This window comes from Gopherus evgoodei, chromosome 1, assembly GCF_007399415.2.
Source record: "Gopherus evgoodei ecotype Sinaloan lineage chromosome 1, rGopEvg1_v1.p, whole genome shotgun sequence".
Classification (NCBI taxonomy): Eukaryota; Metazoa; Chordata; order Testudines; family Testudinidae; genus Gopherus; species Gopherus evgoodei.
Genome location: NC_044322.1, coordinates 178,510,112 through 178,536,026, shown reverse-complemented (window position 1 = coordinate 178,536,026; position 25,915 = coordinate 178,510,112). Strand labels below are relative to the sequence as shown.

At 40.2% G+C, this 25,915-nt stretch overlaps 1 long non-coding RNA gene across 11 annotated transcripts in view; it reads left to right on the top strand.

Moving 5' to 3' along the window:
• LOC115659560 overlaps positions 1–25,915 on the top strand; it is a 489,657-nt gene that overhangs the window by 348,509 nt on the left and 115,233 nt on the right. For 10 of the 11 annotated variants that reach the window (XR_004002593.1, XR_004002587.1, XR_004002592.1 and 7 more), the window contains 3 exons: positions 7,383–7,528; positions 12,181–12,329; positions 14,716–14,764. This is a non-coding gene — a long non-coding RNA (uncharacterized LOC115659560). The remainder of the gene's footprint in view (positions 1–7,382; positions 7,529–12,180; positions 12,330–14,715; positions 14,765–25,915) is intronic. The other variant, XR_004002584.1, reaches the window with a different exon arrangement.

The window sequence follows — 25,915 nt, the reverse complement described above, 5'->3', positions numbered from 1 at the left end:
GCTGCTCAAACTCACAAGCACATCAATAGCAGAGCCTGAGCAATGCAACCTTGCACTGGTACCTCACATTAGGTAAATGACATCACAATGTGCTTTTAACTACAAGTTGCTAAAAGTTTAGTAAGCAGGCTACTGCTCAGCCGACAGTGATGCTGGCATCTGAGCAGCATCGGCTGTACTTAAACAGGTGAAACTAAAAAACAAAAAGATAACCTCTTTCCATTTTGGTTGTGTAGTGTCCCTGTTCTCTAAGAGACTTTTGTCTGAAAAGTTTACATTAAAGAGTGAAAATATTTTAAGAGTCAACATAGTGCTAACTTAAAGGCATATAAATTGGTGGAATGATTGGTTACTTAAGCTTTACAGTTGGACAGGTAGTTTTGAACTCTAGACATAATGCTGCAGATCATTGTGAAGCATACATTGAAAAGCTTGACGTGATGCCCTAATCTAATCTTTCTGAGGAATGCACATATCACTTGCATTTTCTACAAGTTTTATTCCTGTCTTGTGGATTCATTATATCTTCCCTTAAAATAATGGCAAAAGAATATTGTGTGCAACAACACCAACAAAACAAAGAAAATTAAAATAAAATTATGTGTAGGAGAGTGAGTACCTTAGAGCCTCTCTAAGACTATAGACTGTGGACCAGATTCTGCATTTTTCTCTTGCCCTTTACGTCATGCCAGTGGTGTAAAGAGGACACATAACTGGCAGAAACAGCCCCTAGAGAATACCCTTGGTGACACAGAGCTGTCAAAACAGCTCCACATCAACCCTTCGTTTAAATCTCCTGGTGTAGCTGTAGTACCATGGGCTGTTTGGGGAAGTAGGGTAAATGATCAGAGCATACATGCTCCAGCTGTCCTCAACTACCAAAATTAAGGAGGGCCATTGGAGTTGAAATAGGTTACAGAATTCCTGAGGCTGTTCTAACTTGTGCCAGAAGGTGTGCCAAAAATATGGCAAAGACCAAAGGTGTCTTAAAGACATCTTTACTCCCCCTCACTTCATTCCTGTAAAAAAATGGACATCTGGAGAAATGGAAGAGAATTTGGCCCACTGTTGTCTAAATTGCATAGTTATCCTTAATATACAGAAGTCACTCATTGTCAGCCAACACTTGCCACAAAGTGGCACAGTTATGTTTTATGGTCAGTACAAGGAAATAGTTTGATATCTTAGCTGTCGCTGTGTGGTCACAGCTGTGAAATGCTTACCCTTTAATTGTGACTATTATATAATAAAAACACTGCAACAGCACCTTTCATCTGAGTATCTCAGAGCACTCAATAAGTTTTGAAATTGGTAGGGAAGTATTTTTACCCCATTTTACAGATGGAGAATCTGAGACTCAGAGTGTCAGATCCTCAGCAGAGAAATCTTTTTACTTTGGTGGAGGTATGCCAATTTACACCAGCAGAGAATCTGGCCCAGACCGTTTAAATAGCATACCCAATGTCACTGAATGAGCTACAGGCAGAATCTGAAATGGAAACCAAGAATCTTGATTTCTAGTCAGCCCAAGCCACTAGACAACATTCGCACTTACTTTATATTGTACTTCTGAGATGTCAGCTGGTGTATTAGAAATTTCACATCTGCTTCAAATGAAGGAATAAGATTTTTTCTGTGTAGTGATACTTTTTTTTATAGATTTTAATGTTTGTTTAAAGACTGCTTTTTTGTTGAATATTGAATTTTATTTCAATCTTCATCCTACTTGTTTAAAAAAATAGTTTGAAATAAAATCACACACACACACTTCGGTGCAATATGCCAAACCTCCTTCCTAGTGACCATTACAAAAATGAATACTATAAGATGGCCCAATTATTTACATATGAACTCAAGAAAATGGTCAAAATACCATGACTGCAGATGATAGACAAGAGGAGGTAAAATAAACTCTTTTGGGCAAAAACCACCATGTGGGTTCTGACTTTGTACAGTACCTAGCACAATGGGGTCCTAGTCCAGATTTCCCATGTTGAATCAGTGGAATGGTAAAGTCAGACACACTGTTACGCATAGTGGAGGGTACCAGATGCTTCAGGGGAGCACATTAAGTCCACTATAAAGGACATTTAAGCATTACTGTATCTGAGGCAAGTTTCTTCCTAACTCCAGGCAGTTAGTAGTTGTGTTCCATCCTGAAACATGAACACTCATATCCCATGAAACCCTTTAGCCCTTTCAACACACAATATCTCTACAAACTGTGATGTATCTTGCTATACATTTATGAAATTTCACAGCCATCCCGCAAGTCAACATAACATGTTAGGGAAGCATGTTCCTTGGGAATGAAAAAAGCTGTAGAGTAGGACAGTTAACTTGTTAATTTGAAATGTCTCAAAGTCTCAAACCCAGGGTTAATCTGTTTTTTCTTTCTATATTATATGTGAAAAGTTTTACAGTATAGTAGACATAGTATATGAAAATTCAGATTGCAGTTGGCCCTACAGTTGGAGAAAGGCACAAGAAGAGAGTAGAAGAAATTGTGGGAGTCTCAAAGTCCAGAACAGACTATATGGTTTGTAAGCCTAGGTCATAGCTTTGGCCCATTGCATCTGCTTTCCAGCTTCCAGTAATGCTTCAGAGGAAGCTAAAACTATGCAACAAGTCACCTAGCTAGTTTTCATAATAGTGTATATGTATTGATGGACTATTATCTGTAGACCCTTGTGGCAATCTCTTTACACCCTTGAAGCAGAAGGGATGAAATCCTGACCCCACTGAAATCAATTAGAGTTTTGCAATTGACTTCTGTGGAGTGTGGATTTCACTCCAGGCTTGTGATTACTTTTTATCTGGGAGCATGATATTAGCAAACACATTATTGGTCATAAAGTAATAGTTTAATATGAATATATCCAAAGTAAATAAATAGAAGCAGAAAAAATTCAGTCTACTTGAACATTTAAAAGTATTCTAAGTGTGTATCTGATAAGACTACCCAGCAAGGAAAAGAACAGATGTTACTGGTGATAGAGAACCCCTCATTATTTGTGAAGGAATGTTCATGAAGAATGGCGAGGGGTGATGCCAGGCAGCTCGGGGAGGGAGTGTTATCTCTACCTTTGACTCACCTGAGTTCAAAATGACCTCAGGCCCCCCCTTGAGTTACAATTTTTGGTTGTACCTCCCCAACCTGGGCAGGCTGGGTGGCCTGCTCAGGTGAGTCAAGGGGTGGAGGTGGCACTCCCTCATCAAGCTCCACCATGCAGCATTTGCCCAAGCTGTCAGGTGTTGCTGCTTGCCTCTCACCAATGTTCCTCCATGCCCTTTCTACAGGGGGCACTCCACAGTTTGAAAACTTTTGTACTAAATAAAATGTATTGTCCACCATTACAGAATTTTTCTCGCATATCCCCCGATGAGAGCTTGCATACTTCAGTTTGAAAACCACTGCTCTACACCATTTATGAGAGTATAGAGCTCTATCATATCTCCTCATAGTCATCTCTTTTCCAGGCTGAAAAGTCCCAGTCTTTTTAATCTCTCCTTATATGGGAACTGTTCCATACCCCTAATCATTTTTGTTGCCATTCTCTGTACCTTTTCCAATTCTAATATATCTTTTTTTGAGACTGGGCAACCAGAACTGCAGAAAGAATTCAAGATGCAGGCCTACCATGGATTTATTATGATATTTTCTGTTTTATTATCTATCCTTCTCTTAATGATTTCCAGCATTCTGTTTGCCTTTTTGACTGCTGCTGCACATTGAGTGGATGTTTTCAGAGAATGATCCACAATGACTCCAAGATCTCTTTCTTGAGTAAAACAGCTAATTTAGACCCCATCATTTTGTATGTATATTTGGGATTATCTTTTCCAATGTACATTACTTTGCATTTATCAACATTGAATTTCTTTTGCCATTTGATTGCTCACTTACCCAGTTTTGTGAGATCCCTTTGTAACTCTTCACAGCTTTGGAATTAACTATTTTAAGTAATTTTGTATAATCTGCAAATTTTGCCACCTCACTGTTTACCTCTTTTTTTCCAGATCGTCAGGGACGTCCTTACCCATACGCAAAGTACGCAGCTGCGTACGGCACCAGGAAATTTCCTGGTGCCCTATGCAGCTGCATTCTGCTCCAGTCCCTGCCTGCCTCTTCCCCGTGATCTGTGCCCCTGCTCTGCCGCAGCCCCAGCCCCACCTCCACTCCAGCCCTTCCTCCTAGCCCCATCCCTGCTCCACCCCTGCCCTGCCTCTTCCCATCTCAGCTCCGTCCCCACTTCAGCCCTTCCCCTGAGGACTCCAGAAGCAGTTGGGCCCGCCCTCGCTGGTAAGTAGAGTGACCCGGCCCCAGCCAGATCCGCTCCTCTGGCTCCAAGTCATATTGCTGGCAAGTGCTGGGGGCTGGTTCACCCCTGCCCTCCCAAACCTGGGAACCAGGGGAACAGAGCAGGCTGGGGCTGGGTCACTCCACTTCCCACTGGAAGTGGACACAGCCTCTCCCCACAGAGGCCTGGGGCAGAGTCCCATCCCCCCCGAAGGGAGGGGGGCCGCATAGGGTCCCAAAATAGATAGGGACTGCCCTGGAGATTGTTTATGAATATGTTGAACAACACCTGGTCCCAGTACAGATCCCCACTATTTACCTTTCTCCCTTCTGAAAACTGACTGTTTATTCCAGCCCGGTGTATCCTGCCTTTTATGCCTTTTAACCAGTTACTGATCCATGAAAGGACCATCCCTCTCATACCATGACTGCTTTTTTTTTTTTTTTTTTTTTTTTTTTTTTTTTTTTTGCTTAAGAGCCTTTGGTGAGGGACTTTATCTAAGACTTTCTGAAATTCCAAGTACACTATTGGATCACCCTCGTCCATGTTTGTTGATCCCTGCAAAGAATTTTAATGGATTGGTGAGGCATGATTTCCCTTTGCAAAAAACACATTGACTCTTCCCCAGCAAATCATGTTGAGAATGGAACCGATTGAGAATCTGAAAGTAGAAGGCACCTTCGATGAAAGTGATCATGAAATGGTGGATGATTCTAAGGAATGGTAGGAGGGAGAACATAAAGACAATGGATTTCAAGAAAGTAGAACTTTAGCAAACTCAGGGATTTGGTAGATAAGATTTTATGGGAAGCAAATCTAAGGGGAAAAACAATTGAAGACAGCTGGCAGTTTTTCAAAGAGACATTATTAAGGGCACAAGAACAAACTATCCCACTGCGTAGAAAAGATAGAAAATATGACAAGAGACCACACTGGCTTAACCAGGAGATCTTCAATGATTTAAAAATAAAAAAAAGGGTCCTACAAAAGTGGAAACGAGGTCAAATTACAAAGGATGAATAGAAACAACACAAGTATGTAGAGACAAAATTAGAAAGGCCAAGGCTCAAAATGGGATCAAACTAGCTAAAGACATAAAGGGTAACAATAAAACATTCTACAAATACATTAGAAGCAAGAGGAAGACCAAGGACAGGGTAGGCTTGTTACTCAATGGGGGCAGAGAGGAGGGGGACAATAACAGAAAATGTGGAAATGGCAGAGGTGCTTAATGACTTCTTCGCTTCACTTTTCACCTTTTTTTTTTTTTTTTTTTTTTTGCATTGCCTGGTTGTTAGGAATGGGAGAATCTTAAACATTTTATGTGTCTTCTGCATTTGGGTTGGTTGGTTGGTTTGGTTTTTTTAACTCTTTAGGATGCACTCAGTTCATATTTTCAAGGGTTTTTTTCTTGCAACCATGAGAACTGTTAAGTGTTTCTTTTTAAAAAAAACAAACAAACCTGAGTTTCTCACCTGATCACTTGATTTCAAGAGCCAGGGCTTAAAGGAAACACCAAATATTGCGAGGCTTGTAGTAAAGTCACAGTGATTGCAACACTGAGTTTGCTGCACTCTGCAGTGCATACTGTATGTTTAGCTTTGTGATATGATTTTCTCTGTGAAAACCTCAATAAAATATATTTGAAGAAAAAAGGAGTGTTCCTCTAGTTCTTATTTGATAATTAGACAGAACCGTGCCCCTGGAAGATGTCAGCACACCAATTATTCTCTCCTTATAGTCTACTTTTTTGCTTTAAATTAGTGTACTTCAGCATTTGTTTCACGTTGTCTGGGGAGGCAAGGCTGGGTGACAGGGTTGCAGTGTGTGTGTGAGAAGCCAATGAGCTTTCTAGGGCAGGGTGGGGCAGAGGAACTCTGTGGTTGTGACACCATTGGTGAGTTTGGGTGGAAGTGCACCAAAATTCTAATGGAAGAAACTTTGTTCCACTTTTGCTATATAATCTGATGCTATATAGTTCAGAAGGGATGCCTCTCAGTGCCCCTGTTGAATTTTATGTATGTTTGTGTTCCACTTCAGATACTCACAAGATCTGAATGTTTCTTTTTACATTGGTTACAGAATATGGTGTGTCAGCTTTCATGCACCATACCTGTAGCTAATAGAGGTTTATATTTTCTTCTAATGATCTTACTTTTCACCTATGAACTTTATATGTAAATGGATACATCAAGTTCTAATCTAGTTTATGATGGTGCAAACTGGAATAACTCCACTGGTTGCAATTGAGTTATTCTGAAGATTGCACCAGTGTAACTGAGAACACAATCTGGACCTGTGTGTGTACAGGTATATATATGCCTACGTACACAACACTTATATGTATAGTATTTATGGGGGAGGGATGGCTATACATTATTTAAAAACTGTTACAAAAATACAGTTTAGGTAGAAGAACTAATGAGAAAGGGAAAATAGATGTGTTATTTCTTATTCTTGATGAGTCTTATTTTTTTTGACTTAGCACTGATTCTATCTTGGGTGCCAGTTGGATTTTGGAATGATGTGCTCACATCTTTATAGTATGTTCCAGTCCTCTTTTGTCCTAAATGGTCACTTCTCCTCTTTACTTGAATTGAAATGCTGAGCTTCTGCAGGACTATAATCTCATTTTTATTTCACTCCAGGGGAACAAGGGGTATTAAAATTGCTCCTATATGACAAATCCAAACATGGAACATATTTTAGCAGTACAACCCTAGCTCTATCATATGTGCTGTGCAGAGTCATCATGGCCATGGTGCATAGCTCAGAGCCGGAAAGCAAACAGCTGCTGTAGCCTGATTTGAGTTAAAATAGTGTCAGTGTTTAGTCTGGCGCACTGCTTCAGGAGAGATTGGCAGCTGGGTCAAACAAAGTCATTCCATTGGCTCCTTTCCCAGTTTGCTTCTGCTAGTATTTAGGTACTAATGCAGTCTAGGCCCCTTTTCTCAGGGATAGCCTAACATCTGACCGCACCCTCTTTGCTTTTTAAAAAATGCCTTTTCCCTCTTTAAGATAAATCTGCTATATACAATCTGCTGCTAATTGTGTATTAAGAATATTTTTTTCTCTTGAAAGCTGATGTATCCTGCTCTCACTGTGGTGTAGAAAGCAGTCTATTACAGTGCTGGATTAATCAAAGAGGCCTTTATGGTTCGTGAAAGAATATCTATGTGCTTAGACAGGAAACTTTTTGATCCACTGAAAAGCCAGACGACATCTAGGTAAGGCTGTGTATCAAATCTGCTTTTATGGGAAAGTTGTGCAGCTCTGTTAATTGTAAATGCTTAATGTTTGCAACTTGCATGAACATTTTGATTATCTTTTTAGAACATTTGGGAAATAGCTACTCTTATATATTAAATCCTTCTCCCTCCCCCTCGTTTTAAAGCTGGTGAAATGTTATAATTGTCTGTTTACTATTTATAGAAATTAAATCTGTATGGGCACACTACTCCTATTTTGGGGAGGGATTTTTAGTAGACACTTACAATGAAAGTTCTGTTAGCACATGAAAATACTTTTAAAAGTGCAGTAGATTGAGTGAATTTACAGGGAAAGCTTTCAGCTTTTAAAGAACGCCTGCTCAATTATTTAAAAGTAGTTGAAAACTGTTTAAACTAACGAGGGTTTAATTACAAAAAAGTTCAATGTGGCTATGGAAGGAATATTAAGTAAGTTGTCTTTGTCTTATAATTTTTAATTTTAGTTGTTGCTTTAGCCTGTTGGGTCACATTTTTTTGTCAGCGCTGAAGGCTGCCATGAATTGGTAATGAGGGCCCCTTGTGCACATGATTTTGGCACCTTGCCAAAATCAACTTCCCAACAGCAAGCTTTCTCTAAAAGAACCTGGAGCATTCTTTTTGTGATTAGGAATCATTTGTGAAAGCTGCTACAACCAGTTGTGTAGGCATGTCAAAATGACTTTGTACAGTATATCTGACACATTCATTTTCTTTCTGGTTTTCCCTAATGTACCAAATTGTTGCTATTATCATTCTAAATTTCCGTAGCTCACTTGCCATCAAAAATAGGTTACAATGAGCTAAGTCATAAGGAGGAAGGCTTGTCTTTTATATGTATAGCCGAAACAGGCTAATTTTATCTCATTTGAGCAGTATACAGTGCTAAGGATTGTTTAAAACACCCCTGGATAAGTAGCAGATGAATTCTTTAAACAGTTAATCTCAGTGTGTAATACTCAGTGAACAGTAAGTAATGAAATTTTCTAGAAGTTTCTTTGTGCGCACAGTAAAAGTTACCTTTTTAATCTAACTATTCAAATATAGGCAGAATGTTGCAATTTTTAAAAAAAATAACAAACCTTTGAATTTATGCTAAATTTTAAAAAATCTGGCTATGAAACTTTCTGGAATAGTGTGCAACAGCTGCAAGTCCTTTATTATTAAAAACGGAACAGGAGAGTTACTTTAAACATTAATAAAGAACTGAGAAAGTTGACATTTCAGTGTTTTCAGAGATCAAAAATTTGTAGAGATTGTCACTGTATTTTATATGCACTTATTCATTTTTTATATTATCTAAATAAATTTGGCCCAGTAAATGAATAGTTCACTATCTGTTTCCAACAGTGAAGTACAGTAATTGGAAACTAAGGACCTCCTGTTACATATTGTATAGCTTGCACCAGTACTGAAGGCAGATTTGTGTCTACTCGATGTAAAGGGAGTATATGAAGCAAGATTTTTGTAAAGATTTTATTTTACTTAGCAGTACTTGTGGTTTTAGCCTTTTAATTGCTTTTTTCCTCTTATATTTAAATCTGTTTTCCCCTTGACTTATAAGCAAAGTCAAGTTTAATAAGCAGCATCAATAAGAAACGAGGCTTTCATCACTACACTACTCTGCTCCCTTTTGCAATAGCACCTGCAGTTAGAATGGGCTTTGTAGGCATTGTGTATTTCTTTTTTAAGCATACATACATTTTGTATAAAGTGTATTGTTCTTTCCTTAATTATTACACAATGCAAGGTATAACTAGATTTAGGGAAAAGCACCTGGAACAACTTGAGAAGCTTTAAGAAACCTTCAGGGTCTGAAAATGCATATTAATTTGTGTAGAAAAATGTTTGTGCATTATTGTGTTGCTATGGACTGAATTATGATACTGTACGTTCTTTCCTAACATTTAAATTGTAACACATGGCGTTTGCAGAGGAGAAAGCTGACAAGATTAAAAATACATTGAAATAACAATTGGCCTGTTTCTGAAACAGCATAACATGTGTAAGGTCTAATAGATTTTAGTGGAGATTTTATTTTTAGGTTTGCCAAGGGGTGAAAATATACTGCAGCTGAATCCTGTTTTACTCTGAAATATTGCCGGAAAATGACAATATAGTGTATAAAAGGAAATGTCACAGTAGCATTTGGGAGAGGGGGGAAATAAATCTTGTATCCAATATATAAAAATAATTTTTGCTTGTGTCTCTAAATTAGATACAGTTGATTTAACCTCCCTTATCCCTCTACCCCCCAATTTCTATCCCATTCATTGCCAACTACATTTTAAAGCACGGTTTTCAGTACAAAAAGTGAGCACTGGCTATCAATACTTTGTGCATTACTTGTAGAGTTTCATATTTTATAGAGGTAAGGGGGAGGACCAAGTTATAAATCATAGAATGTACTGCTCTAAAAATTTTGTGAGCCATTTTCTAAATCCAAAGTCAAGTTCTCTATTGTGATAAGCACTAACTTCAGAGATTGTTAGTGTCTAAAGTAAAGGAGAGTTTGCAAAGAACCTGAAGACAATGTAAATTTTATTTTAGACTACTGTAAAGTTCACAAAAGTACCTGACATGCTAGTTAGTATTTTGCTTCATCAAAAAATATTGGCTAAGTCAGTAAATAATATTTAAAATTATTTCCTCTTTCTAAATCCTGAAACAACAAATGAATATTTCTTCACTACAGCCAGGTTGATACATGACCTGATTTGTTAACTTTCCTGGAGACTCAAAAGTAAAGCATACTAAATATTCCCCATCAAGTGATTTTTACACCTCTCTGAAATGGTGTTATTTTAACTTCCTAATTGGCCTTCTTTAACTTTTGTTTTTTGTTTGTTTATGAAGGTATCACTAGTGTGAAGAATTGTAAAATTGAAGTTTACTCTGATTTTACTCTATAGAACAGCTGAACTTCCAATTGCTGATTTTAACTTAATAAAATAATTGGTCCTCATTCAAAATATTACAATTTTGCTTTGTAGTTTGCACTGTTAACCATGACACATTAATGCTTGAGGATTTTGCTAATAGTGCAGTGACAAAAGGACATTGTCATTTTTTTCCAATTTGTAACAATATCTAAAGTACTTTTTTCCTCCTCCTTAAAAAAATCAAATAAATACATTACAAAGCATGTTCGATTCACCAGGTTAACAAACAGACTTGAAAAGACAGCCTTCAGATTCAGAAATTTGCACTGTCATTTTTAAAGCTTGAGAAATGAAACAGAGGATTTTTTTAAATGCATTTCATTCATGTAAACTAAGCGCTTTGTTCTATATGGTCTAAATTCCAGCAATGAGATAAAGAAATTGCTACACTGGATAGAACATAATTATTGAATTTTGGCAGAACTTCAGTGAACTCTGCCACAAAAGATTAACGTACACAGTGCACTCTTAGATTCTAAAGTAACAGAGTTAGATAAGAGGAGTACATACCAGACTCCAAACTTCATGGGTTAGAAAAAAAAGATGATGTGGTAAATTCAAGTGTTAGTTTTGTTACAAGCGACTAATGGTAATGTGTTGTTGGCTCAGTGATAAAAAGTACAGTAAATGACTAGAAATTCCAATTTAACATGAAATTATTTTATTTTTTATCTTCAGACTTTTAGCATTATATAAGAGTAGTATGATTGCTGTGTATTCTTATGCAACGAGAATACAAGCATGCAGACTACTTATAGTGTACAGTGGTGTAATTTACTAATGGAATCTCACTTTATTAGCATGTTATGTGCACTTTCTTATTATATATATTTTTTCTGTGTAGTGATTTTAAGAGTCTGAATAAAAATGTGTGAGTTTCCCCAGAGACTACATAGACAAAATAGTTCTTGATAATATTCCCTTCTCTGTTCTTTCTGCCGCAGACTCTCAAAAGTTTACAAAGTTTGTTTTAATTAACAAATTGTTGGTATAACCACACCATATTCTGATTGGTTATTTAATAATTACTGTATCCAAATATTGTGTTTAACTGAGAACAATGATATATGATCTTAGATTTGTCAAATTTCCCAAGAAGGACCAATAGAATTACAGAGCCTTTTTAAATATCTGCAACCAGTTCTCTAAGGGAAAAAATGGACAAGAATTTAACCCTGCCCTTCTTAAAATGGCTATGACATACTAACGTGACCCAGAACCCCCCTGTTCCTGGTAGTAATTCCAATGTCGACTCTGCTTTCTGCACACAACAATCACCCAGATATTCAGTAGTTTCTGGCTGTGGCAGGGCTTTCTGTCCAGGTGGCGATGCTCTCTTTTCTCTTCATGTAGCATGTTCTGCACCAGTCACCAGCCACAATCTTGTTTCCAGTTTACAAGTAACCAAGTGGACAAACTCCATGTGTACATATGCACATGCACACTATCAGACTAATTGGTTTAAGAGGAATAGTCCCAATTAATCCCATCAAATCTACAGTCTGAAATGAGAGGGATTTTGGCAGTGCGTCCATGGGAGTGTTTGCTTGCTCTTTACCCCACCACTAGGCTGTTATCTGCAATACTGTGAATTACGGTAGAATTAATTCATATCTATATTTTAAAATGTTAATGGCTCAGCATCTTGTAAAAATCCCATTTCTTCTAAGGCACTGTTTATCTCATTCCCAGACACATCCCTTATTATGCTGTTCTCCTATTAGCAATGCTAGTGAGTGTGGCAGCTGAGGAAATGTGAACACTTGGGGCCTGATCTAAAGCTCATTCTAATCATTGGAAAGAATCCCATTGACTTCACTGGACTTCAAATCATACCCATGGTGAGGAAGCCTTTGTAGGATGCAATTTTTTTTCTTTCTTTCCATGACTGCTTAACCATTTCTGGTAGAGCGTACTTTTCCTGCTCCCTTGCTTAAGTGTCTCTTAACTGTAAACAGAATCAACATCTGTCTCTCTTAAAAGCTGAAGATATGATTCTGGGTATTTCACCTGGTTGCTGATTGTAGTATCATCTTCTATAAGCAGCCCCATTGTCTTCAGTGGCCTGACTTGTGGAGGATGGTAATAAAGTTACGAAGGGTGGTGGAATGAGCTCCGAATTTTGTAAAAAGAAGTAGCATCTAAGAGCTTTTTTTTTCCCAGCTACTTTGCATTCTTTTGTTTCTAAACTTATTCCCATAACCTTGCTTTGATTAAATAAAGCAGTGTCACTATTTCCGATTTATTTATGTGGGTGTGCCAGCTGGTTAAGTATGTGCTAACACATTCTCACTTAAAAAAACTACATAATATAAAATATTTCCAAGAGGAATCAGAAATAAATTCCCAGTGCCACTGTTTTGATAATTAAAAACACTTTTCCTTCCAATAAAGCTGATTTCAAGTGGTTTCTAAGAAGCAAATGATAAAATGAATACACAAAATAAACTTATTTTTGTGTAATAGTTGAGCACTATTGAATTCTCAACAGGCTTTGTACACCTTATGAATTTATCTTGTTTGCAATACATTTTACAAGATGTATGAAGTTTGCCTGTTTGTAAGATGTAAGATGTATGAGGTTTGCCTGTTTTTCCAAGTAGACAGTGGACATTTTTAGTTTTGTGTGATTCAGAAAAATGAAAACATATTTAACAAAGTAAAACAGTTACCATCGATTAGGGAATAGCAGAAAGAGCATTCTCACTCCTTCACATGGACAACTAATATGTTCATACTGTGAAACCAGGTTATAATTTTACCACAATATGATTGTTGCCAGTTAACCTTCTTAATTCCCCTAGGAGATTAAAGGGCTAGCTGTGTGGCCTAGTGAATGTTCTATACAGCAGCCCATCCAGCATTTGTAATATTATTGAATAAATAGTTCTTGGGTGCATTTTTAAAGGGATGCCCAATATGCATAGGTGTGGCACACAAAGCTTGGAAGTATGAAGAAGATAGATTAAGGGACAAATCTTGCCCTCCTTTCCCAGCATATATGGAGAACCTTGGATGTAGGAGAACCAATGCTGCTTTGAGGTCGGAGGCAGCAGAATTTGGACAGCCTGTGCAGGGAATGCATGCCCTCTAGGTGCTACTGTGCATGGTCATGGTGGGATTTTGGTGATGGGAGGGCAGGAGAGAGGCCAAATAGATTTGTGGATCCATTAGTGATTCCTCCACAAAGAAAGAGAGTATAATGGCAGAACTAGTATTCAGGAATCAGCTCTACAATTCCTCTGTCTGGAAGAGGGAGAAGAATCATTCATTCCAAACCTCAGGGCTCTTGACAGCACATAGTGAAGTTATTTAGGATTTGGTCCCAGGAAGAATTTTCTGTGGCTTCATATAATCCCATAAAATTTAATTTCTGAAGTGGGGGTGAAAATTAGTCAGGTGAGTGTGTTTTTACATTAATGATATTGTGAAATCTTTTTTCCCGAAACATATGAACTGATAAGCAGATAGAAGTATGCTGATGTGACATTTATAGCTCTGTTCTTAGTTAATTGAATGTTTATGAAAATAGCCATAGCAATTTATACTAAAATATGGTAGTTTATTTGGCTGTATCAGTATGTTCAAGGATTACTCTTTTTTATACTTTAAGGGAGAAAAAAAACTATTTGGAAAAGTTGTACAGACTAGTGTCCATTTCTGACTGGTGTGTCCTGGGAGATTCAGGGATTCCTATATCAGAGTTAAATACATTAGAAGTAATCACTGTCTCCCCTCCCAGATGGTACATACAGATGTTTGCATGTCCACCTTAGACACGCTGAAAATTCTGAAAGAATGATAGTGCAAAAAGGAATATAAAAATAATGTACAAATCTGGAACTTCATCCTTTGTCAAAAATAAATGATGGGGATGTAAACAAGCAAAATATTTATTTTTTCCGTCGTAAGCCAAAAAGACCCAGATTACCATAAGATCAAGATGTTTGCAGTTTATGAAAATGTTTTTGACTGAACTGAAATATTGTGCTGGCAGATCAGAGTTGTAATTGTCTTTTATAATCATAGAGTTTGACTAAAAATGCAGGATGAAGTATGATTATGACACTAAAAGTCTGAAATAAAATGTAAAAATAACCAAACAGAAAACAAACCAAAATGAAACCCTACACAATGCATCTCATTTGAAGAGAGAAATTAATTTACTAAATTCCACTCCGCAGACTAATAAACATAATTTTTAATGTATATCTTTATGACTTTCAGGACCAGACAGGACAATTTTAGACTCACACTTATTGTGATATCCTCAGTGGTAAGTACCTTAACTGCAATCAAGTTTACTGCATTTTTTTTGTTGAGGAAAGGCCTCTTTTAAGATCACAGTTGCTGCAGCTTAATCACATACCTTTGTATGTAGTTCTGGAATAATAGGATAGTAATGTGATATACTGTATAATGCAAATCAGAGCAAAGCACAAGTGGTTGCTAGCATTTGTGTGGCCAGATATAAAAGTTTCACTACGGATACAAGCTACTGCTTTCCTTCTTGAGGAAAATGCAATTAAAAGTGGTTTCCAGCTGTGCTGGCACACATCTGCTACTTTCAAAAGTAAATTTTGCAAATATGAAATAAAATGTTGTATTCATCACCACTAAATTGTCAGTGGGTTTTTACATAATAATAAGAAAGATTAGAAGTATTGACATTGCCTTTATAAATAAGGTATGCTTAAGAAATGTACAGTAGCATTTCATGTTTGCATTAGGTTCTTTTCCATATTTTCCATGTGGTTTACAGTTAATCCGCTAAACATTGGATGTTTCCTTTAGATTGCATTCTGTCTATATTTTGTACATATTTTTGGTCTTTCCCCCTGATTTGTTGCTTCTAATGTTTTCTTGAAAAACAGGATCATTGTCTTCTAGGATTTCATCACTTCCAGATGTTTGTTCTTCACCTGAAGTTATAATCCTCTGTTTTTGACTTCACCATTAGTTGCTGTGGAGATGTCTATGATCTTGCAAACAGAGGATTAAGATTTTTTGGTGAGGAACAAACCATGGAAATTGAAGTACTCTTAAGAAAGAAAGATGCTCTTTTAATGTAAATATTCCTAGTTTAAAAAAATGTTGGGGGAGAAGTATAAAATATAAACAAATTGTTTCTAATCAAAATATTCTTCAAAACTTTTCATAAGTATCAGCATTTCTTCCAGTTAGTCAAAGAGCAAATCCTATTAACCAGAAATTGGCTCTTGCTTATGAAAAGTCATTTCAACCTCAAAAAGGAACTTTAAAATTTTTTCTTAGAAAGTAGGAATTGTTGTTGACTGACCCTTTCCTCGGAATAATTTCTGTTTTGAAAAATCAGCATTTGCTGATGAAAAACTTTTTGTCAGAACATTTTCAGTCATCTTAAGTAGAAATATGTATCACAGGACAAGCATGTTACGTATTTTGCATATCTTAGTGCTTTCCATCCGCTGGTTCTCATTGTGTGGTACAAATATGAATGAATTTAGGCTCATAGTATGCATTTGAGGTAGGCAAGTTTTATAAATCTACATTTTGCAGATAAGGAAACTAAGGTACAAAAACACGAAGGCCCAATTCAGCAATCCTTACTCATGTTGAGTAGCATTTACTCTTGTCAATAGCTATATTGAAGCCAATGAAAACTGGTTCTTAAGTGACTTATGCAAAGTCAGTATGTCCATAGCAGAATCAAGAATATACATCAGATTTCTTGTGTGTGTCTGAGTCCTGTACACTGATCACCGTGCTTAGAGCATATTTTTTCTTTGCTCATAACATGCTAGTGCAAGTGTCTCAACTCTTTTTAAGGAAAGTGTGAAGGGAAAAAGTCAATCAAGCACGATAGGTTATCTTATATATATATAAATAAATATGTTTTAAAGAGAACCCCACAAGGCTCTACCAGCCAGATATTGTCATCAGATCTTCCACTTCTGTCCAAATCTGTCACCAATGCCTCTAACACTGAATACTAATGCACCTGCTTCTAACCTTTCTGCTATTGTCATTCCTGTATTCTTTGCCACTGCTGACCCTTCCCCCAAACCAAATGCTCTGTGCAAAGATTGTCTCGTCTCTCTCTCTCTGTTTGTTTCTCACCAAGCACAATGGTATTAATGGAGGCCTTTGGAAGCTACCATAATATAAATATTTACTATTAATAATCGTCTCCAAAGCAGCTAAAGGAGCTCTTCATTTTTGAACAGTCCAATCTGATGTTGGCACTTGACTGCAAATTTGTAGGTTCAATGGAAGAGTCTACATCCCTGAGCAATGAGAGTTAATCTGTTTAGAAGTCATCAGCTCTGTCTCTGATATAGCTATCCAATGACTCAGTCTGAATATACATCTGTATTGCTAGTGCAATTGCTATTAACAATCCCTACTCAGTGCAATCATCATGTTCTTTGATTCCTTCCCCCACCACTCTCTCCCCCTCCAAAAAAACCCAACCTTTCAACATAGTGAGGTACAAGTGACACAGAGTGATTTAGATGATAGATCATCAAAGGCTCCTACTATAGATACAGATTTATACTTCACTCAGAACTGTTGTGTCTGGAGCAGACCATGATGGATAAAATAAGGGATTCTACAGGAGGTAGTAGTCTTGTTGTAGTATTGGAAACAAAATCTCTTCTGCTCTTCTAATGGCTGCCTTGTATACCTTAGGGTATTTTAGTCTCCTGGTGGCCTCTCCAAGAATGGTAAGGAAGAACATTCTCTGTGCTTTTGACTTAGCAGATTCAGCTACTTTCTCCATGCTATCTGCCTTACTTTCATCAGAGGTCCAATCACTATGCTTGTGTCTGCCCAAAAAATGCCCCAACTCCATTGTCAGGGACTTCATTTTGATGTATGTTAAACAGGAGAAAATGTTTATTTGCATCTTACAGAACGTATGAGGAAAAAAACATAAATCAGAAGGAGGGTTGTTTCCTACACAGCCAGTACTATGGAAGTCATCTTTAAACTGCCTCTTCACCTCCCAATTACAGAATATTTTAAGATTAACTGGATTTACAGCATTGCATAAATTATCTAGATTTGACCCTAATAAGAGAAATAGAAGCCTGACAGGTTCTAAGAAGCTTTCTGGGCTTAACAAATCCTTTTGCATATATAAAATATCGCTTAGTGGCCTTTGTGTTTTGCTAGTGGATCCAAGCCACACTTTTGAAGAACTTCATGGACATGCAAATAATGAATCCACCCATGAGGTACAAGTGTTTTTGTTTTCAGTGACGTGTCTAGTGAGACAAGGGCAGGCGGTTGAGGGGGAAAAGGACTCTGGCTTCTGTCTTTAAAAATAGACCTAAATGGAATACTGACTGCCACCTTAATAAATCATTGAGACAAATCTTTCAGGTACTATAAAAGTTACACAAGCGGTTTATTCCATGTCACAGCCACTAAAGGGTACTTGCATATTCTCTAGTACGCTGATAATATGCTCTTGTGGATCAGTGATCTTCAGGGTACGACATGCCTTGTGACATGTATTCCCACAGTATTCTTTCCAAAAAGTTAAAAAAGTATGGATTGGATGAATTGACTATAAGGTGGATAGAAAGCTGGCTAGATTGTCAGGCTCAACGGGTAGTGATCAATGGTTTGATGTCTAGTTGGCAGATGCTATCAAGTAGAATGTCCCAAGGGTAGGTCCTGGGGCCAGTTTTGTTCAACATCTTCATTAATGAGCTGGATGATGGGTTGTCATGGTTTTTGTTCCTATGGCAATTGAGTTAGATTGTTAGGGGATAGCCCAGCCAGCTTTGGCCAGTTAGGCGAGCTCTGTGTCTGTAAATAAATGGTAGTTTTGTTAGCTGTCTGCTGTCTGACCTCAAGTGATTTCTTCCTAAACCAGCTGCCCCCAAGGATATAACAAGTGGCGACGATGGATGGGGTTCCGGTGCTGCTCCAGTAACAGAAGGAAGTAGAAGTCAAGGAAAAGAACAGACAAACAAAAAAAACTGCTTGTTTGCACTGACTGGGAAAGTGAAACTAAAAATCATGGCTACTCTGACCGGGCCACTGGAACCTTTTGATAAGAATATAGTGCAGTGGCCTGTGTATACTGAGCGTTTTGAGCTTTTTGTTATTGCAAATGACATTACAGAAGCGAAGAAGATGCCAATATTCTTAAGTGTTGTAGGGGCTAAAACCTACTCCCTGCTACGCAGCTTACTACACCCTGTTAAGCCTGAGACTAAATCTTACAGTGACATCGTGGAAATCCTGGGGTCCCATTTTTCCCCAAAACCACTGGTAATTGCTGAAAGATATAGGTTCCACAAAAGAGACCAAAAAGAAGATGAAACAGTTGCACAATTTGTAGCAATTTTAAAAAAGCTAGCAGAACACTGTGAATTTAAAGAGATGTTAAATGATGCCCTGTGTGACAGGTTAGTGTGTGGCCTCTACAGTGAAGCTATATGGAAGCACCTACTGACAGAGGCTCAGTTTACATTACAGAAGGCTGTTGATATTGCTGTCTCCATGGAACTGGCTACAAGGGAGGCGCAATACATCGGTGCATCCCCTGGGGTGCAAAAGGTATTACAAGAACCTACCCACAAAACTGTGCAGAGTCAAGAATGTTACCGCTGTGGTAAGCCAGGTCACCAGGCATCAGAATGCTGGTGTAAGGACCTGGTGTGTCGACACCGTGGCAAAAAGGGACACATTGAGTGTACCTGTAAACAAAAGAAAAAGAGGCCTGTGGTCTAGCCAACAAAAAGAGGAACCCTGCATACCCTAGAGCAGACCCAGGATGATCAAGGTGACACCTCATTGCAAGAGAAAGTGCCACTGCATGTTTTGTCTTTGGCAGTGGGCTCACATGAATACTGGGTAACCCCGTTGTTGGATGGCAAACCTATACGCATGGAATTGGACACCGAGACTGTGTATAAAGTCTCTGAGACTGTGTATAAAGAAAAACTGCAGCATCTTCCACTTAAGGCAACAAAAACTGTTCTGAAGACGTATACGGGAGAAGCTGTGCCCATGTTGGGCACTATTGATGTTAAGGTGGAGCTCAGTGGACAGGCTGCTAAATTGCTACTGTTTGTGGTGAGAAGTAACTACCCAGCCTTAATGGGTAGGTCTTGGCTTGAGAAGATTCAGCTGAACTGGGCAGAAGTGCACCGGATGACTAAAGAATAAACCAGTCTAACCCTTATACTAAGGAAACATGCTGCTGTTTTTGGAGATGATTTGGGAAGTATGAAGGGAATCACTGTGACATTGAACATTAAACCTGACAGTCCACCAAAATATCTGAAAGCCCAAACTGTGCTATATGCCATCAGGCCAAAAGTTGAAGCGGACCTGGAGCACCTGGTCACCAATGGAGTCCTAATACCAGTTACCCATAGCTCGTGGGCCACTCCTATCTTTCCAATAGTGAAGAAAGATGGCTCTCTCTGGATCTGCGGTGATTTAAAAGTCGCTGTCAACCCAGTGTTGTGTGCAGAGCAATACCCACTTCCCCTCATCGATGACCTCTTCGCAGGCCTGGCTGGGGGACAAAAGTTCAATAAGATTGATCTGAGTCAAGTATATTTACAGATGCACGTCGATGAAAAGTCCCAAGAGCTGTTGACTATTGTGACTCATAAGGGGTTTTATCGATACTGTTGCCTACCCTTCAGAATAATGTCTGCTCCTGGCCTGTTCCAGAGGGCTATGGACCAGTTCTTGTGTGGCTTGTCAGGAGTTCAGTGCTATCTGGATGATATCCTGGTCACTGGAAGGAATGAAGAGGATCACTTAAAGAATTTAGAGGCTACCCTACAAAGACTGGAAGAGTATGGCCTACGAGTTTGCAAAGACAAGTGTGAATTCTTCAAGCCCTCTGTTGAATATTTGGGACACATCATTGATTCTGCAGGTCTTCATAAGGCCCCTGAAAAAGTTAAAGCTATTGTGGAGGCTCCTCCACCTCGAAATGTAAGCCAGCTGCGCTCATTTCTAGAACTACTGAACTATTGTGGAAAGTTCATCTCACAGTTAGCCACACTGCTAAAACCACTTCATGAGCTCCTGGGGCAGAACAAGGCCTGGAAGTGGACTGAAGCCTGTGATGTTGCATTTAACAAAGCTAAGGATGCATTGCTAAATTCTGAAGTTCTAACGCACTTTGATCCATCCTTACCCCTACAATTGGCCTGCGATGCCTCCCCTTATAGAGTGGGAGCAGTCGTGTCACACATTATGTCTTTGGGAGAAGAGAGACCTATTGCTTTTGCTTCACGCACTCTAAGCAAAGCAGAAACTAACTATGTCCAAATCAAACGTGAGGCATTAGGAATTGTTTTTGGAATTCAGAAGTTTAATCAGTACCTGTTTGGGTGAAAGTTTACTCTTCTCACAGCCCATCGACCTCTGACGTCAATTTTTGGACCCTACACAGGCATTTCCCCCATTAGCTGCTAGTTGTATGTGTAAGCAGTGTCAGGATAAGCTCTACACTGACATCTGGTGGAAAGAATTTCAGAGAGTATATTTGCATAGGCACGCCTACCCTATCCCAGACTGCTGAGCGGTGGGACTGCTTGGTGATAAATGACTCACCCTCAGTTGAGTGGTACTTGCTAGACAAGGGACATGGATTCCAAACCCAGAGAATTGAGAGAGGCTGGGGACAGGTATCTGTGCCTGGTGGTGCAGTCTCCTTGTGGAGCCAGAAGCACCAGTTGCACCCCCTCCTCTCTCCACTGTGGAATATCAGAGTTGATTTTTTTTATTCCCTCAAGAATCTAGATACAGGTTACTGAGCTGAAATCACTTTGGCTAATGGTGCACTGGCACTGGGGCTCCCCTACTATGAGCTGGAATCACTAAAGAGCTGAAAATCACTAAAGAGATGACATTATTGAGCTGAGAGCACTGAGTACAGTGCTAACTAGTGGGGAGCCCAAAGCTATACTGTGGAACAGAGCTGCTGGTGGAGTGGAGCAGTTTGTGTGGACGGCTGGAGCGGGTCACGGGACAGCTGGTGGAGCAGAGCAGCTGGCAGAGCGGCTGGCAGAGCGGAGTAGCTGTGAGATGGGTGGAGCGGCCCACAGAGCGCACTGAGCCGAGCAGTTTGCAGGGACAACTGGAGCAGCCCACAGTACAGCTGGTGGAGCAGAGCAGCTGGTGGAGCGGAGCAGTTTGTAAGGACGGCTGGAGGAGCAAAGTGGAGCGGCCGGTAAAGCGGAGCAGTTCATGGAGAAAGTGGGAGCAGAACCCACGGAGAGGCAGGGCAGTTGGCCCCGGACCACTTAAGGTGCCCCTTTCTACCCAGGCTGGGGGGAGGGACCTCTGCAGATAAACTCTCGAACTTTGGGGGCTGCACTGACCCAGGACAGAGACTTTTGGGATTGTGGGACTTTTGGGACTGTGGGTGATTTGGGGGGTTGCTGGACTCGAGCCCAGGAAAGAGGACACAGCCCAATTTCCTGGGGTGGGTCTTTGCTCACGGTTGGGTCTATGAACTCTAGTTGAGGTGTTTTTCCCAATTTAGTGTTTGTTGTTTATCTCATGTATTAAACCTTTTCTGCTACACCGAGACTCTGTGCTTGCGAGAGGGGAAGCATTGCCTCTTTGAGGCGCCTAGGGGTGTGTGTAAGATTTTCCCAGGTCACTGGGTGGGGGCTCGAGCTGGTTTGGCATTGGGTTATTGAAACAGAACCCCTGGATACTGAACCCGGCCCTTGTTGCTGCCAACTCAGAGGGGCAGAAGGGTTACATATGCAACGCTGCGCATTGTTACTTTCAGCACACACATATGAAATCAAATATCAGAAGTCCACTCTGCACGGCAATGCAGATGGCCTCTCAAGGTTGCCTTTGCCGGTCAAACATCAAGATAGTGCCCAAAAGGAAATCTTCTACTTTGAACAGGTAGAGAATACACCCATCACTGCTACTCAAATAAAGAAGGCAACTCGCGTTGACCCAGTATTGTCCCAAGTTATGGACCTGGTGATGCATGGAAAATCTCGACAAACCTCTCCGGTCTCACCCGACCTTGTTACCTACATGTCCAGGAGGATGGAGTTATCGGTCCAATCTGGTTGTTTGTTGTGGGGGAGACGTGTCATTATTCCACCACCACTGAGATCACAGATGTTAGAACAGCTACATTCCGGTCACTGAGGAATGTGCGCATGAAGGAAATTGCATGAAGCTATTTTTGGTGGCCTGGATTTGACAGTGCTATTGAAGAGAAGGCAAAAGCTTGTATGTCATGTCAGGGTATGAGGAGTGCACTCCAGTGGGCACCCCTACACCCGTGGGACTGGCCTGAAAACCTGTGGCAACGTATTCACATTGACTTCGCTGGCCCCCTTGAAGGAATCATGTTTTTGGTGGCAGTAGATGCCCATTCTAAATGGCCAGAAGTCTCTATAGTGCAGTCCACTACTGCAGAGAGTACTATCCAAAAACTACGGGGACTTTTTAGTCATTTTGGTCTGCCAGAACAACTTGTGAGCGACAACGAGCGTTCGTCTCTCAGGAGTTTCAAAATTTTATGAAGGCAAATGTGATACACCACATCACGTCAGCACCATATCATCCATCCACCAACGGATTAGCTGAAAGATTTGTGCAGACAATGAAACACGCTTTGAAATCAGCAAGGGGACAACACTCCATTCAGAAGCGTCTGGATACCTTCTTACTTTCCTACAGAAACACACCTCATGCTACGGCCCAGGCATCCCTGGCCTTTCTAATGATGGGACGACAGCTGCACACTTCCTTTGATCTGCTGAAACCTTCTGAACCCCGACAAATTGTGTAACATCAGCAGCAATATCAAGTCATCAGATGGGCACCCAGAGCAAAAGACCAACCCTTTAGCCCGGGACAGCCAGTTTTGGCTCGGAATTATACTTCCAGAGCTAAATGGATCCCTGCCACAATTATCACTCAAACAGGACCTGTTTCCTACACAGTCCGGACTGCAGAGAATCTTACCTGGCGGCAACATGTAGATCAGCTGTTGCCAGGTCATGCCAGTCCTCAGGATACATCTGCAGTTGAGTGGTCTGACTTCACCTCTTCTGGTGAGACACCGACTCACGAATCACCTGTTCCTGACTGTTCTCCTCCATTACTGCCGGCAGCTGAGATACCCCTTTGCCCAGCACAAGCTGATACCACCTCCTCACCTGTTCGTGCTGCGGACCCTGAGCCCATGGTACTTTCGGGTGCAACAACACCAGAAGTTTGCCGTAATCCACCTAGAGACAGAAGGCCTCCTCATCAACTGGATCTTTAGATAGAGTGAACCCACGGTTATGGGGCAAAATAATCCCCAGAGTTTAGCCGGGAATGGAGGCAGTCTACCCTCCTCCTCTAGTCTAGTGTGTGTTATATTTAGGGGATGTTATTATTGGGGGGAAGGAATACGTTGTGTATTTGGTTGTCATGGTTTTTGTTCCTATGGCAACTGAGTTAGATTATTAGGGGATAGCTCAGCCAGCTTCGGCCAGTTAGGCGAGCTCTGTATCTGTAAATAAATGGTAGTTTTGTTAGCTGTCTGTTGTCTGGCCTCAAGTGATTTCTTCCTAAACCGGCTGCCCCCAAGGATATAACAGGATGCACTGCACAGCCAGCAAGTTCGCAGAGGATACTAAGCTGGGGGGAGAGGTAGATATGCTGGAGGATAGGGATAGAGTCCTGTCATAAACAGATAGCTAAGGGTTAATGTCTCTTTCACCTGGAAATAAGTAATCTGAACCACCTGACCAGAGGACCAATCAGGAAACAGGATTTTTTTCAACTCTGGGTGGAGGGAATTTTGTGTCTGAGTTCTTTGTCTTCTGCCTGTATGCTCTCTCGGATGAGAAGTTTTTCTATTTCCTGCTTTCTAATCTTCTGTTTCCCAGTTGTGAGTACCAAAGATCAGATAAGGGTTTATATGTTCTTTTGTATTTGCATGTCTATAATTGCTGAAGTGCTTTGAATTGTATTCTTTTTGAATAAGGCTGTTTATTCATGTTTCTTTTAAGCAATTGACCCTGTATTTGTCACCTTAATACAGAGAGACCATTTGTATGTATTTTTCTTTCTTTTTCTATAAAGCTTTCTTTTAAGACCTATTGGAGCTTTTCTTTAGTGGGGAACTTCAGGAAATTGGGTCTGCAGCTCACCAGGGAACTGGTGGAAGGAAGAAGTCAGGGGGAGGTCTGTGTGTGTTAGATTTACTAGCCTGATTTTGCATTCCCTCTGGGTGAAGAGGAAAGTGCTTTTGTTTCCAGGACTGGAATTACAGAGGGTGGACTCCCTCTGCTTAAATTCACGGAGGTTGCTTCTGTGTATCTCTCCAGGAGCATCTGGAGGGGGGAAGGGAAAAGATTTATTTCCCTTTGTTGTGAGACTCAAGGGTTTGGGTCTTGGGGTCCCCAGGGAAGGGTTTCAGGGGGACCAGAGTGCCCCAAAACACTCTAATTTTTTGGGTGGTGGCAGCAGTACCAGGTCCAACCTGGTAACTAAGCTTGGAGGTTTTTCATGCTAACCCCCATATTTTGGACGCTAAGGTCCAAATCTGGGACTAGGTTATGACAAGTCCAGAGTGAACTAGACAAATTGGAGGATTGGGCCAAAAGAAATCTGATGAGGTTCAACAAGGACAAGTGCAGAGTCCTGCACTTAGGACAGAAGAATCCCATGCACAGACTAGGGACCGAGTGGCTAGGCAGCAGTCCTGCAGAAAAGGACCTGGGGATTACAGTGGATGAGAAGCTGGATATAAGTCAGCAATGTGCCCTTGTTGCCAAGAAGGCTAATGGTATATTGGGCTGCATTAGTAGAAGATTGCCAGCAGATCGAGGGAAGTGATTATTCCCTTCTATGTGGCACCGGTGAGGCCACATCTGGAGTATTGCATCCAGTTTTGGGGCCCCCACTACAAAAAGGATGTGAACAAATTGGAAAGAGTCTAGCGGAGGGCAGCGAAAACTATTAGGGGGCTGGGGCACATGACTTATGAGGAGAGGCTGAGGGAAATGGGCTTGTTTAGTCTGCAGAAGAGAGGAGTAAGGGGGGATTTGATAGCAGCCTTCAATTACCTGAAGTGGGGTTCCAAAGAGGAAGGAGCTTGGCTGTTCTCAGTGATGGCAGATGACAGAACAAGGAGCAATGGTCTCAAGTTGCATTGGTGGAGGTGTAGGTTGGTTATTAGGAAATACTATTTCACTAGGAGGGTAGTGAAGCACTGGAATGGGTTACCTAAGGAGGTGGTGGAATCTCCATCCTTAGAGGTTTTTAAGGTCCAGCTTGACAAAGCCCTGGCTGGGATGATTTAATGGGTGTTAGTCCTGCTTTGAGCAATGGGTTGGACTAGATGACCTCCTGAGGTCTCTTCCAACGCTAATCTTCTATGATTCTTCTACGATTCTATAATGAAAAACAAGTACCCCCTTCCTTT